This window comes from Panthera onca, chromosome C1 (genome assembly GCF_046562875.1).
Source record: "Panthera onca isolate mPanOnc1 chromosome C1, mPanOnc1 haplotype 2, whole genome shotgun sequence".
Taxonomy (NCBI): Eukaryota; Metazoa; Chordata; class Mammalia; order Carnivora; family Felidae; genus Panthera; species Panthera onca.
In genome coordinates this window covers 73,193,906-73,206,384 of record NC_138346.1, presented here as the reverse complement: position 1 = coordinate 73,206,384, position 12,479 = coordinate 73,193,906, and the positions used below count along the sequence as shown (strand labels likewise).

General features: G+C 41.9%; 1 protein-coding gene across 1 annotated transcript in view; it reads left to right on the top strand.

Moving 5' to 3' along the window:
* Positions 1 to 12,479, top strand: part of TANC1 (tetratricopeptide repeat, ankyrin repeat and coiled-coil containing 1) — a 239,983-nt gene that overhangs the window by 311 nt on the left and 227,193 nt on the right. The gene's annotated exons all lie outside the window — the stretch shown is intronic.

Below are 12,479 nucleotides of genomic sequence, written 5' to 3'. Positions count from 1 at the left end.
CTTGGACATGTTGGGCGCCCCGGGCCTTGGTCCTGCCGGCTCGGGAAAGTCGGCGCCTTCCCTTCGCGGTCCCCTCCGTGCCGGACCGAGTAGTCCCCGGCAGTACTGAGGTGCGGGGGCAAGCGGGAACGCGCGGCAGCACGCTAGTTTCGGGACCACCCCCGCCCGGCGCGCCTCCTCGCCCCCTTTCCCGCCTCCTCTGTAGCCCGCGGGCTTGGCAAGGGCTTGGGCTGCGCCTGGTACCTGGGGCAGGGGAGGCGGAGGAGAAGCGCGCCTGGCACCTCGGGGTCCAGGGCGCCCCCCGGAGTGTAGGGGAGCGCGAGTCGCGAAGTTGCCGGGTGAACTTAAGCCGGAGAGCGGAGTGTGTGTGTGGGGGGGGTGCTGTGGTATTGCCCCAGTCTGGGCTAAAAGTCCATTGCTTCCTTTCCAAAACACCGCGATTAGCATATCTACGTTCTTTTTTGTGTGTGTGTGGGGGGGGGAGGGTAAGATTAGACATTGAGGGGGAGCTGAAAAAGACGATGATTGTATCAGGATTGTGAATCCCCCGGTTCTTGGATAGTGGAGAGTGGTCACTTTTGGGGGGACTTACGGCAAGGCTCGCGTCTTACTGGAAGACTTTGGGGGTGCGGGCGCTCAGCGCTGGGAGTTTGGGGGGCTCCCCGCTTTGGCGCGGCAGCTTTCCGGAACGGCTGGCGAGGAAGGAAGCCCTAGGCATTGTGTGGCGTATTTGCAGACAGAAAGGTCTAAGGATCGGCAGTCTCAAAACTTACTTGACTTACTGTGTAAGGCTCGGGGAAGAAATGCGGCGGTGCCCGGGTAGAAATACCGCGCCGTGGCCAGGAGTTGAGAGGACGCTGGGCTCGGCCACAGTCTTCCCCTCCAGCCCACTCTTGACAGCCCTAGATCATTGTGCCTCCGGTGACTCGTAACGGTCGCGCTGTCCCCGCTAGAGTCAACTAGGGGAGGTGGAAGGGCACCTTCATCTTGAACTTGACCCTAGGAGCAGCGCCGTCTGGGCAGGTTGCAAGGTAAAGGCAAGCTGAATGTAACCGTGGATGGGCCTCGAACTCTGGCACGGAAAGGAAGTGCCTTGTTCAGAATCTTTGAGAAAGGGTTTAGGACTGCTGAGTTCACTAACTCTGGAAATACCAGACCACCAGACTGCAGAAGTTGATGTGTTTGGAGGGGGTGGGGATGGGAGAGGAAAGGGGAAACCTGGTTAGTTGGTACAGAAAGTTAGTATTTCTCTGTAGTGAAAATGAGGGGAGTCTGCATCTCTGCTTTCACCAGATCCGTTACTCTGGCTGTTTGTTTGTTTGTTTGTTTGTTTTTTCCTTCCTGGGTCATCTGTATTCCTGCCAGGCTGGCACTCCCGGATGGGGGAGGGGAAGGAGAAGCAGCAGTTGTGAAGCTCCACTGGCCAGCTTGGAGGTATTTTAGATCTGCTACTAGGAAGATTCCTGGATTTTAACAGCTGCTTCTTGATTGCTGGGAATGAGAGAATTTATGAGTGACTGAGAGATGGTCATTATAGTAGTAGTCTGAATGTTTTACTCATCTAATCTACTTAAGGATCTCAGGAGGGACCTTCCTGAGACAATGCCAGCTTCTGCAGAGTTTGTCAGCCAGAATGTTTGGTGGGTGTTAGTCAGAACTCATGGTAAATATATCCTGGTGGTACTGAGATGAAAAGTATGCAGCAGTAAAGGAAATGTGGTATCTGACATCCTTCAGGACTTCCTCCTAGCCTTGCTCCTGTTACCTGCCAAGTGAACTTGGTCCAGGCTTCCGGAATGTTGTGATTTGACAATAAGGGATGGGAAATAGTGTCATCCATTTTAGTGGGGCAGGAAAGTCCAGAAATAAATGTAAGGTTACTTTTTCATGACCCTGGCTTTCAGCTGTGATGCCACAAAGTTAACTTTTGCTGGGACTTGGAAGCACTGTTTTTCCTGCTTTCCTGGTTTAACCACCAGAACGCCCAAATCATCATAATTTATGTCCATCGTGGAACTAAAGCATAACTGATTCATAGTCAGCCCTTTTCTGCTTCCCATAAGAGCCTGTAGAAAAAAGAACATTTTGTCTCTTTCACCACACTCAATTTATTTGGTGCCATAGTGGGTTTTTGATACTGGGTGATTGAGGGCACAATTTTAAAGACAATGAAATTGTCTCCATTAAATTGTCCTTTTTTAGGCAACAGCCCCTTCAGAGTTGCTGATTAATTCTTTATCTCCCAGGGAACATTAAAACCAGTATCTCTGGCCTGGTATAACTATAATCCATATTATAATTTTTTTTTTAAGTTTATTTATTTTTGAGACAGAGAGAGAGCATGAACGGGAGAGGGTCAGAGAGAGAGGGAGACACAGAATCGGAAGCAGGCTCCAGGCTCTGAGCCATCAGCCCAGAGCCCGATGCGGGGCTCGAACTCACTGACCGCGAGATCGTGACCTGAGCCGAAGTCGGACGCTTAACCGACTGAGCCACCCAGGCGCCCCTATAATCCATATTATAATGATGCCTGTCAGCTTAGCTGGAGGTTATAATGTTATGTCAATGTTTCTTCTAGCCATTTCTAACCCAAGTGTAAAGGTTTTGTCTAGGTTGGGGTGAAAGTTGTCTGTGAGCCTCACAGTAAGAGAAATGGCTTTATTTTTATCTTTCTGATGGAAAGTTTAGTTTAACTTGTTATAGGCGTAAAGTTTACAAAGACAAAATGAAGCAGAGGATATATATGTGTGTGTGTGTGTGTGTGTGTGTGTGTGTGTGTGTGTGTGTTGCTGGGGAGAGATTTTGTTAAAAAAATATTTGAGCTTATTTATTTTGAGAAAGAGAGGAGCAGAGAGAGAGGAGAGAGAGAATCCTAAGCAGGCTCCGCACTGTCAGTCGGAACCTGATGCAGGGCTTGAACTCATGAACTGGGAGACCATGACTGAGCTGCTATCAGGAGTTGGACATTTAACTGACTGAGCCACCCAGGCACCCCTGTTTGATTGTCTTTTAAATGTGTTTTTCAGTGGAGGAAAATTAGAACCTCCTCCCAACCAGTTTACAAAAGTGTTTTTGTACAAGGCTCTAACACCTTCCTGGGTCTTGATTTTCTCATCATTATCATCTCTAAAATGGGATTATCTTTCAGCCCTAAAGTTTTCCAAGAGTTTGAGAAATATAGGCATTCTGGAACCTGTGCTGTAATATTAGCACAGTGTTTTGGGATTTACAAAGGGCTTTACTTAAATAATTTTAACCCTTAATTCTCAAGTTAGGAAATTGAGGCTGAGCAAGTTAGATCAGTTTGCTAGATGTCATCTACAAACGGTGGAGTTGAACTTGAACCTAGGTTCTCGGATTCTCCCCCTCCTCTCCACCCCTTTTGTTTAGGGAGACACCTGAGAATTGGCCAAAACTTGACAAACAGACTAATGTTAATATGTGGCAGTTTCTCACAGTATTTCATTTATAGGTTATTCTGGTTTCAGAACTCCAGGGTTAACATCTATGCTTTGATGTCAGAGATTAAAAACAGACCAGTAATAATGGTAATAAAACTTTCTCCCCAAGAGAGTTTCGGAAACTCACATACCTCAAATTAATCATTTGTTTATTTTCAACTTTTCTTTTATTAAGTAGGCTTCAGGGTCTAGTGTGATTTATAATCCAGACTAGTAACCCAGACAGCATTCTTAAGGAAGTCAATCCTCAAATCTGTATGTCTTTTTTTAAAATAAGAAATGAACGTATCATTTGCTTTTCATCTTGGTATCTCTCAGCGGAATAATATAGCCTGGATATAAATGTCCCTTTTTTGGTGTCATCGTTTTTGGGCTCTTTCTACTGATGTCTGGATAAGTCTAATTTTGCAGCTCTTTTTGTGCTACATAAATTCTTCCCTTATGCTGTTGGTTTAATGGTAAAGAAGTAAGTAAGTAGTAGGATGCAGGTGACCCGTTTTCACCGTGACTCTAAATGTTTGTGCTGTGTCTTGCTTGCCTGTTTAAGAGCACTGAGTGCAACTTGACACTCATCTGGAAGCTGGTATGGATTTTCTTTAAAAGGTTCTAAAATAAAATTATGTGCTAAGCTATAGGCTCTTTTATGTCTGAGCAGCCTGTCCATCTTTAGCTTTTTAAACTTACTCTCCGAAGACTGCCTCTTCAGAAAGTTAAGCAGTGGGGTTTAAACCTCAAAAAAGAGTGTGTACCAAGAAGTATCGATTGCCTGACTGTAAAGGCTGCCATTTCTGTGTGTGTGAGCAGAGAGAGCATTATGAGCCCGTATTTGCTAGTGAAGTTGGGAGACTTTGTTATCAGTGTACTAGAAGGGGACAGGAGTAGCAAAGCAGAAGAATAGCTTCTGGTTTTTTATTATCAGGAGACTGGGTTTTGAATGATAGGGGAAGACTTTTGATAAAGAAGGCTATCAGGAAATATTATCTTGTGGAGAGTGAAAGGGGTTCTGGTTTGGCTAGGCTGTGGTATTGATGGGGTTTGCTCTTCTACAGTAGACGTTGTCTTTAAGGGCTCTGGCAGGTGTGTGTAATCAAGAAGAATATTCTGCAAAGAAGAGTCCCATAGGCAAGAATGTCAAGGACTAAAAGATTGTTGTAGAAGGATGGCATGGTCCCTGGATTTTAGTACAGATATTTGCCACTACTGTGAAGGAATTCATTAGTAAAAATCTTCTGGCCACAGTTGTATGTAGATGTGAACCCAGTATGTTCAGTTGTATAGCCCAGAGCCACAGTGACTCACCACCTTTCCTGCCCCACCCCAGCACACTGAGGGTTACTTACCTATCATGAACAGTGGCTTATTACCTCTGTAAGTCCAGGTGGGGGTAGGGCAGTCTCTAAGAAACACTTGGTTATATTCTTTTCATGCATACCTACTCATGCAAACAGGGTCCTTTATTACATGTGCTTTTGAAGAGATGTGAAAAAGATTTGACATACAAGGGTGCATATATCTGCACAGTTTAGAGTACAGTATATACTTGTATAATGTGCTTTTTTTCCCCCTGTCATATCAGTAAATTCTTTGGCACTGTCTTAATGGCTATTTGGTAAATCCATTACCTACACTACCATAATTTATTTAGCCAGTCCATTTGGACGTTTAGGTGTGTTGAAAAGAAATACCTCTTAGGCATTAAGAGCCCTTTGGCTCAGATCTGATTTACTCATTAAATTATAGGGTCCAACACACTGCCCCACATAGGGGCACCTGGCTGCTGGTAGCTTCAGAACCTCCCATCATCAAGAAACTGACTCTTTGCTCTTAGTTCCAATTTGGGAAAACCCTGGAGAGAACTCAGATTGGCCTGATGCCAGCCAAAGGAGAGTTACGGTCGGCAGTCTCCATTTAGACCCACAAGATGGGACTGTGGGGAGACAAAGTGTCCCACAAAGAAGGAGGTTATTGTTAATGGAAGAGGGAGGGAACCGGCTAAACAAAAAGAGCTAGCTGTTTAATGTAGGATATGTTTCCAAAAGTGGTATTGCTGGTCATAACAACATACCAATGTGTCAGAGGGTAAGAACATTTTTAATGCTCCTGTGATATACACTCCACAGTCTGAGACTTTTCCACATTCTGTGGAGATTTGAATTGCTGCATATACAGGCACTTGTGTAACAGGATAGTGAATTACTGCAAAAAAGTCGGGAATTGGTTATTATTATCATGTATCCCATTATACTCCCCTCTCTTTGCCATGCTTTATTCTAAATTACTTGGGGGTGAGTAACGACAATTATTAATGTTTATTGAGTGCTTGCTTACACTGAACTAGATGTTTGAATTTAAAAAAAATCTGTGGCAATGAAACAGTATAGTTTTTTCTTCCCCCATTATCCTGCATGCAGATTGTTATACCAGGGATGGCTAAACCACAGCACTCCCCATCCTGGTCTCCTTTCCTTCCTATGGTTTAAACCAACTACTGTTTAGTTGGTTTGAATTCAGAAGTTGGAGCTGGGCTCAGCTGGGTGGTTTTTCCGCCTGGGCCTAGGCTCACTCATGCCCTGGTGGTTACATGATTCTTTATGAGGGCCACTGCTATAATAATTTCCACATTACTTGGTATCATAATCTTGCTTTTGATTAATTTTCCATTGGCCATTCACTTCAAGGTAAGTTGGGTGTGTCCTTTGCCTGAGGGAGTGAATCTTGATTTAAGTCAACTTTAGTAATATACCTGTTGCCAGTGACTGGTTAATGAATACTTATGTGACACCTTTTGGGTACCACCATATTAGGAACCAAAGGTGGTCAGCAAAATAGAACAGGTTGATACTGTGAGGATCACAGAGTTCAAGGATAGATGGTGCCTAAGAACACAGTGACCTTTTTCAGCTGCTGAATTTACTAACCCTAAAACCACTGTGACTCAGAACTTCCTATGTGAGCATTATTTTTTATTATTGTTATTGTTTGAGGCAGTTATCTCCAAGTAGAGTGTGCTAGATCATCCCGTATGGAAAGGAAGAAAATATTAGAACTTTATCCAGAAAAGAAAAAGCTTTACTAATATTTAATAGATGGATTGACACTGTTTGCCATATCTGAAAGTCTCCTGTTTCTTAGGTTACATGAGGGATGAGTTGGCATTTTACAACCTGGTGGAATTGCCAGTGGTACTCTCATTCTTGCCTTTGATGTACTTTATCTGTGTAAATGGGTTTATGGATTATATTATCTATTTTTAAGTAAATCGACTCCCACAGAATGGGCAAGTGGGTTAAAAAGATTCTTGCAAAGAAAGTTTAATGATAATGATCTGAGGCTATAGGAACAAGAAAATGTCTTATTGTGAGATTAAGAAATGACTTTTAAAGTTTACTTATTTATTTTTGAGAGAGAGGCAGATGGAGTGGTGAAGGGGCAGAGGTAGAGAGAGGGAGGGAAGAAGAAAGAGTCCCAAGCAGGCTCTGATGCTGGGCTTGAACTCATGGTGAGATCATGACCTGAGCCAAAATCAAGAGTCCAATGCTTAACTGACTGAGCCACTCAAGCGTCCTGGAAATGACTTTTAAATCAGATTAGTAAATTGGTACAAAAATTGTATATGAATTTGTATTAATAAAAATAAACTTGCAAATGCTATTTGAATCATTCTCATCCTTTAAAAAGTTTTTAATAGATGTTTTATAATGTACATACTACATACACCTGTAATTCATAAGTCTAGTGTTTTAATTATGCATAAATTACATGCAACTTACAACATGTTGGGGGTACATGTTTAAATTTTTTTTACTTTTAGGGCTGCATGATCCAAAAAGTTTTGAGACCATGTTTTTGTGCCACTTGTAGTTATGTAATTTTTGTTACTTGTAGCTGAAGGCATAACCCATTCAAGGTCAGGTGAGACACATGGTTGTTCCCTTTTTATTCATAGCTTTCAAGATTCTCCATGATCTGGCTCATAACTTTCCTTTCCAGACCCAGTTGTCTTCTCTGTGTCTCTGCAAATGACACTTCAGCTAGGGGCCCATTCCATAACTGTCATATCCTTTCTATAAATTTTGCCTCTGGGGAGGCTGTTTTCCCCCCCTCCCCCCACTACATTTTCATTGTCCTTCGAGAACTAGCTCAAGTAAATACTGCTTCCTTGTTAATATTTTTCTGATCTCCCCCTTCTGCATTTACATGGTTGCTTCTGTTTAGTCCCCAGCACATTACTTGAACCATTACAATGTTTTGTTTTTTTTCTTTTTGCCTTTTATTATTAAGTTGTTGGCCTGCTTACTTTGCCTATGGGTTATAGCTTCTTGATGGTTGGAGTCCTGTCTTGCCTGAGTCAGCTTTTTAAATTGCTTGTTTCCCTTTCCGGGGAGAAAAGGGAGGCAGGTGGAGAACCCAGTTACTGTGGGGAGCTTCTCTCTCCTCCACTTCTCAACAGGCTTAGGAGGTTGAGTGCTCCATATACATGTAAGGGATCTGAGGGTAAGGAATGCACATGGCCAAGACAGGAGGATCCAGGGTCCAAACCCAGGACATTTTTATTCCAGAGGTTTTTTGTCTGCCCTCTCATGTGTTGTGCACAGTTAAACATTGTTCTTCTTTCATGTGGAAACACTGACATGGGTAAAAATGGGGAGGTTGGTGGGCTGATGCTGTAGAAACCTCCCTGGACAATCCTAGGCAGGTGCAGTCAGTTCAAAGGAGAGTCTGCTCTCCTGTGGAGTAAAGGCAAGGCCTGGAGCATGGGTTGTGTGACAGCCTAAATGCCTGTGGACAGTTAGCTGTCTGCAAGTAGCACCAAACAAAATCATGGGGGAACTCCCACGGTAGGATTTGGCCTGAGTGTCCCCTTTGAGAAGCTGGAGGTGATGGCCTCTCCGTGGTTCAGCTGAGTCAGATTGCATATGCCGTTATTCTCTCTGTGGTAAGGATAATTGAAGGTTGACAAGTTGTCGGCTTTCAAGTTGAGCCATGTTAGATATATGCTATCATGATGGAAAACAGACATCTCTCCAGGGTTTTGAGGGTCAAATGACAGAATGTGTATGAAAGGCTTTTGAACATTGTAAATTGCCTCCTAGATGCAAGGGATACATCAAATTTTATTGTTTCCTTATAGCAGTGACTTCTAGCTCAGATTTCTGTGTTAGCAATTTTTGTCTTCTTTTAAGTGTACTTCCAAAGACTTTTTAAGTGTGGAGGCTCTTAAATGGAATGGGACACTTTTTTTCTTAAATGAACTGCAGATATTAGTTGAAAGCTTGCTTTTAAACTTTTGGCCGTGGAGTAGATAGAATTTGTGGTAAGGTGAATCTGTCTAGGGATCTAGTTGTTCAAGTACTCAAAAGATCATTGATAAGAATGGGACCACGTCTGGTGCAGAAAGATGGGAATCTGGGGGACTTTGAGGTAAATTGTTAGACGCCCTTAGGAACTACCTGAAAGACTGTCAGAGAGTTTTGATTTCAGGTTTTGTTTTGTTTGGTTTTGGTTTGGTTTGTGTTTTGTTACTGTGAAACCACTAACTTATTTTGAGGAGTCATTGGAGAGGGTTTGAGGAGGCTTTGAAATATCTCAGGGCAGGGACACCTTGGTGGCTCAGTTGTTTAAGTGGCTGACTCTTGATTTTGGCTCATGTCATGATCTCATGGTTTATGAGATCGAGCCCCATGTTGGGCTCTGTGCTGACAGCAAGAAGCCTGGTTGGGATTCTCTCTCTCTCTCTCTCTCTCTCTCTCTCTCCCTCTCCCTCTCCCTCTCCCTCTCCCTCTCCCTCTCCCTCTCTCTCTCTCTCTCTCCCTCTCTCTCTCTCTCTTTCTGCCCCTCCCCCACCGTGCACTCTCACTCACTCTCAAAATAAATAATAAAAACTTAAAAGAAAAAAAGAAATATCTCAGGGACATTTTGAAAGTGAAAAAAACTAGGTGTGGTTTGACAACTTATGAATTTGAAATCTCTTCCGTTGTAGATTTCAAAAGGAAATAGATTTGAATAAGTAAAATTTAACTCCACTTGAGGGAAATTTTGTAGTGGCAATTTTGTATTGTAGAAAGAGTTTGATTTAGGGGCAACTTGGTGGCTCAGTAGGTTAAGTATCAGACTTTGGCTCAGGTCATAATCTCACGGTTTGTGAATTCGAGCCCTACATTGGGCTTTCTGCTGTCAGTGTAAAGCCTGCTTTGGATCCTCTGTCTCCCCCTCTCTCTGCTCCTCCCCCACTCACATTTTCTCTCGCTCTCCCTCCCTCTCAAAAATAAATAAACACTAAAAAAATCAGAGTTCGATTTAGAAATGAAAACATGCTAACTTAAAGAGTCCACATGTACTTATTTACGGATGCAAAAGACAGAGAAAGCGAGAGTCTTTTAAGTTGCAAATAAAATTGTGAATTATTTATTATTTATTTACTCTTATTATTTTATTATTGGAGTATGTGAGTTTTTTAATTATTCAGGGTTCTTAGAACATGCATGTGACTTAAGAGAGCCTTACCTCAGAGTGATTTAGCTAGATAAAGCAGCAATTCCCAAAGGAGTTTCCAAGGAAAATGCAATTCTTAGGAAATTAGTAGATGTTATGCACTGAAAAAAGGTTCTATGTTCAAATAAGTGGGAAGATTGGGGTTAACCAAAGTAAAATAGGTATTTTTGTTTTTTTCCCCTAACATTTATTTACTCATTTGAGAGAGAGAGAGAGAGAGAGAGAACTCGAGCGGAGGAGGGGCGGAGAGAGAGGGAGAACGAGAATCCCAGGCAGGCTCCATGCTATCAGTGCAGAGGCCACAGTGGGGCTCGATCTCACCAACTCTGAGATCATGACCTGAGCCAAAATCAGGAGTCTGATGGTTAATTGACTGAGCTACCAAGGGCCTTGGTAATTTTCTTTTTAGCTGCAGGACTTTTGAGCACCATTTTTTAAAATATTTATTGTAAATCTCCTTGGAGGGAACCAGAGTTTTAAGCATTTCCCAAATGCATTGAGTTGTAGAAACTTTTTTTGCAAAGCATCTTTGCCAGAGAACAATGTTGGGTTGTTTGATATGGTCAAATAGCTTTAAACCAAATCCCAGACATCATTTAATTTCACCTGACAAACTTTGGTATGCATTTCTAACTAAGGACTTAAAAAAAAAAAAAACCCACCACCTTGCTATCACTTTTCATAAAATTAACAGTGATTTCTTAGTGTCAGTTTTTTTTTAAGTTTATTTATTTTGAGAGAAAGCAAGAGTGAGCGGGGGAGGAGCACAGAGAGAGGAAGAGAGAATCCAGAGCAGACTCCACACCGTCAGCGCAGAGCTCAGTGTGGGGCTGGAACCCACGAATCGTGAGATCATGACCTGAGCTGAAATCAAGAGCCAGATAAAGTTTACATATAGCACTGTGTGTTTTTGTTGATTTGGCCTGTTGGTCTTTTTTTTTTTTTTTTTTTTTAAGTTTATTTATTTTTATTTTGAGAGAGAGAGAGAGTGAGAGCAAGCGTTATCATAGGAGCAGGGAATCCTTGGGCAGAGAATCCCAAGCAGGCTCCGTGCTGTCAGTGTGCAGCCCAATGTAGAGCTGGATCTCATGAACATAAGATCATGACCTGAGCTGAAACCAAGAGTTGGGCGCTAACCAGCTGAGCCACCTAGGTGCCCCCACCTTTAGTCTTTTTAAATGTAGAAAAATGCTATTTAACTACCCCCTCCCTCTCCCTCCTGACTTTTAGAAGATAACTTGTAGGACGTCCTATATCTGAATTTGTTTCCTTGTGGTGTTGTGTACCTTGTCCTTTGCCCTCTGTATTTCTTATAAATTCGAGGTTAGATTTCAAGGCATGGTTTAAATTTAGGTTAAATATTTTGGGCAAGAACAGGTCCTAAACTATGCTTTTCTCCTCCCTATGATTTGAGAACAGACATTTTAATTTAGCAATTCATAAGTAGGTCATACACACACACACACACACACACACACACACACACACACATATAATGGCTTAGAGTTTGTTTGGAAATTAATTTTATTAGTATAACAAGTGGATGCAAATTTAATTTATTCCAGTTGTGGTTGGAAACGTGGTGGTATTCTGAATAGTTGGTCTGGTTAAATGGATGTAAGTTTTCAGTGTATCTTAAGATTATAAACCATGAGCCTATTGGCTAAAATGGCTTGAGTGTTAAACATTTTGATGGTTGGATTTTATTCAGAATGACAAGGTATCTGAGTTGTAATTGTAAAACACTATTCTATAAAAATTTATTCTAAGCACATTAATTAAGAATATGCATTACTTCTACTTCTGTTGGATAAATCTTAACAATATCTTTCTGATAAATGCTTATGCTAATTTCAGGTACAGCCATAAATCTAAGGACACTCTCAGGGTAATAATTTTATACATACATTGTCTTGGAAACTCGGACATGTAAATAAAAGTTCCTACTGTAGCTGACTTTGCTAACTTAATTTGATATTTAAGTTTTTTCCCTTGATATCCTTCCAAGTGCTTGTATGTCTGGGAAAAATTAAAATCAGAAATTTTGTGTGTCTTAATGAAGAATAGTTTGGCATGTATAAAGTAACTTTGTGTGAAGAATGATAGCTATCATAGGTAGTTCCCAGCACATTCTTGTGTTTAATCCCTTAGAGGGTAGGAATACTGTTGTATATATTGAAATATGCTTGTTGTAAATGAGGTGCCTTGGACAGTACTTTGCAACTATAGTAGTATACTAAAAATAGACACATAGCACTCTCTTTTTTCTCCACCTCTTTTAAAAATACAAATAAATAGGGTATAGTGAAAAAAGCATAATCTTTGAAGTCAGATGAACTGTGGTTTTGTGTGTGATTCTGGACAGTTTACTTGACCTCTGTCTCTTTGCCTGTAAAATGGGGTAGTAATCCTGTTTCATAGGCTTCCTCCCAAGATGCAGGTGAGAACCTATATAACACGCTTAGCACTGTGCTTGGCTTATAGGTGCCGAAAACACGTCCTCTTCTTCCTTCTTTTCCTCTTAAC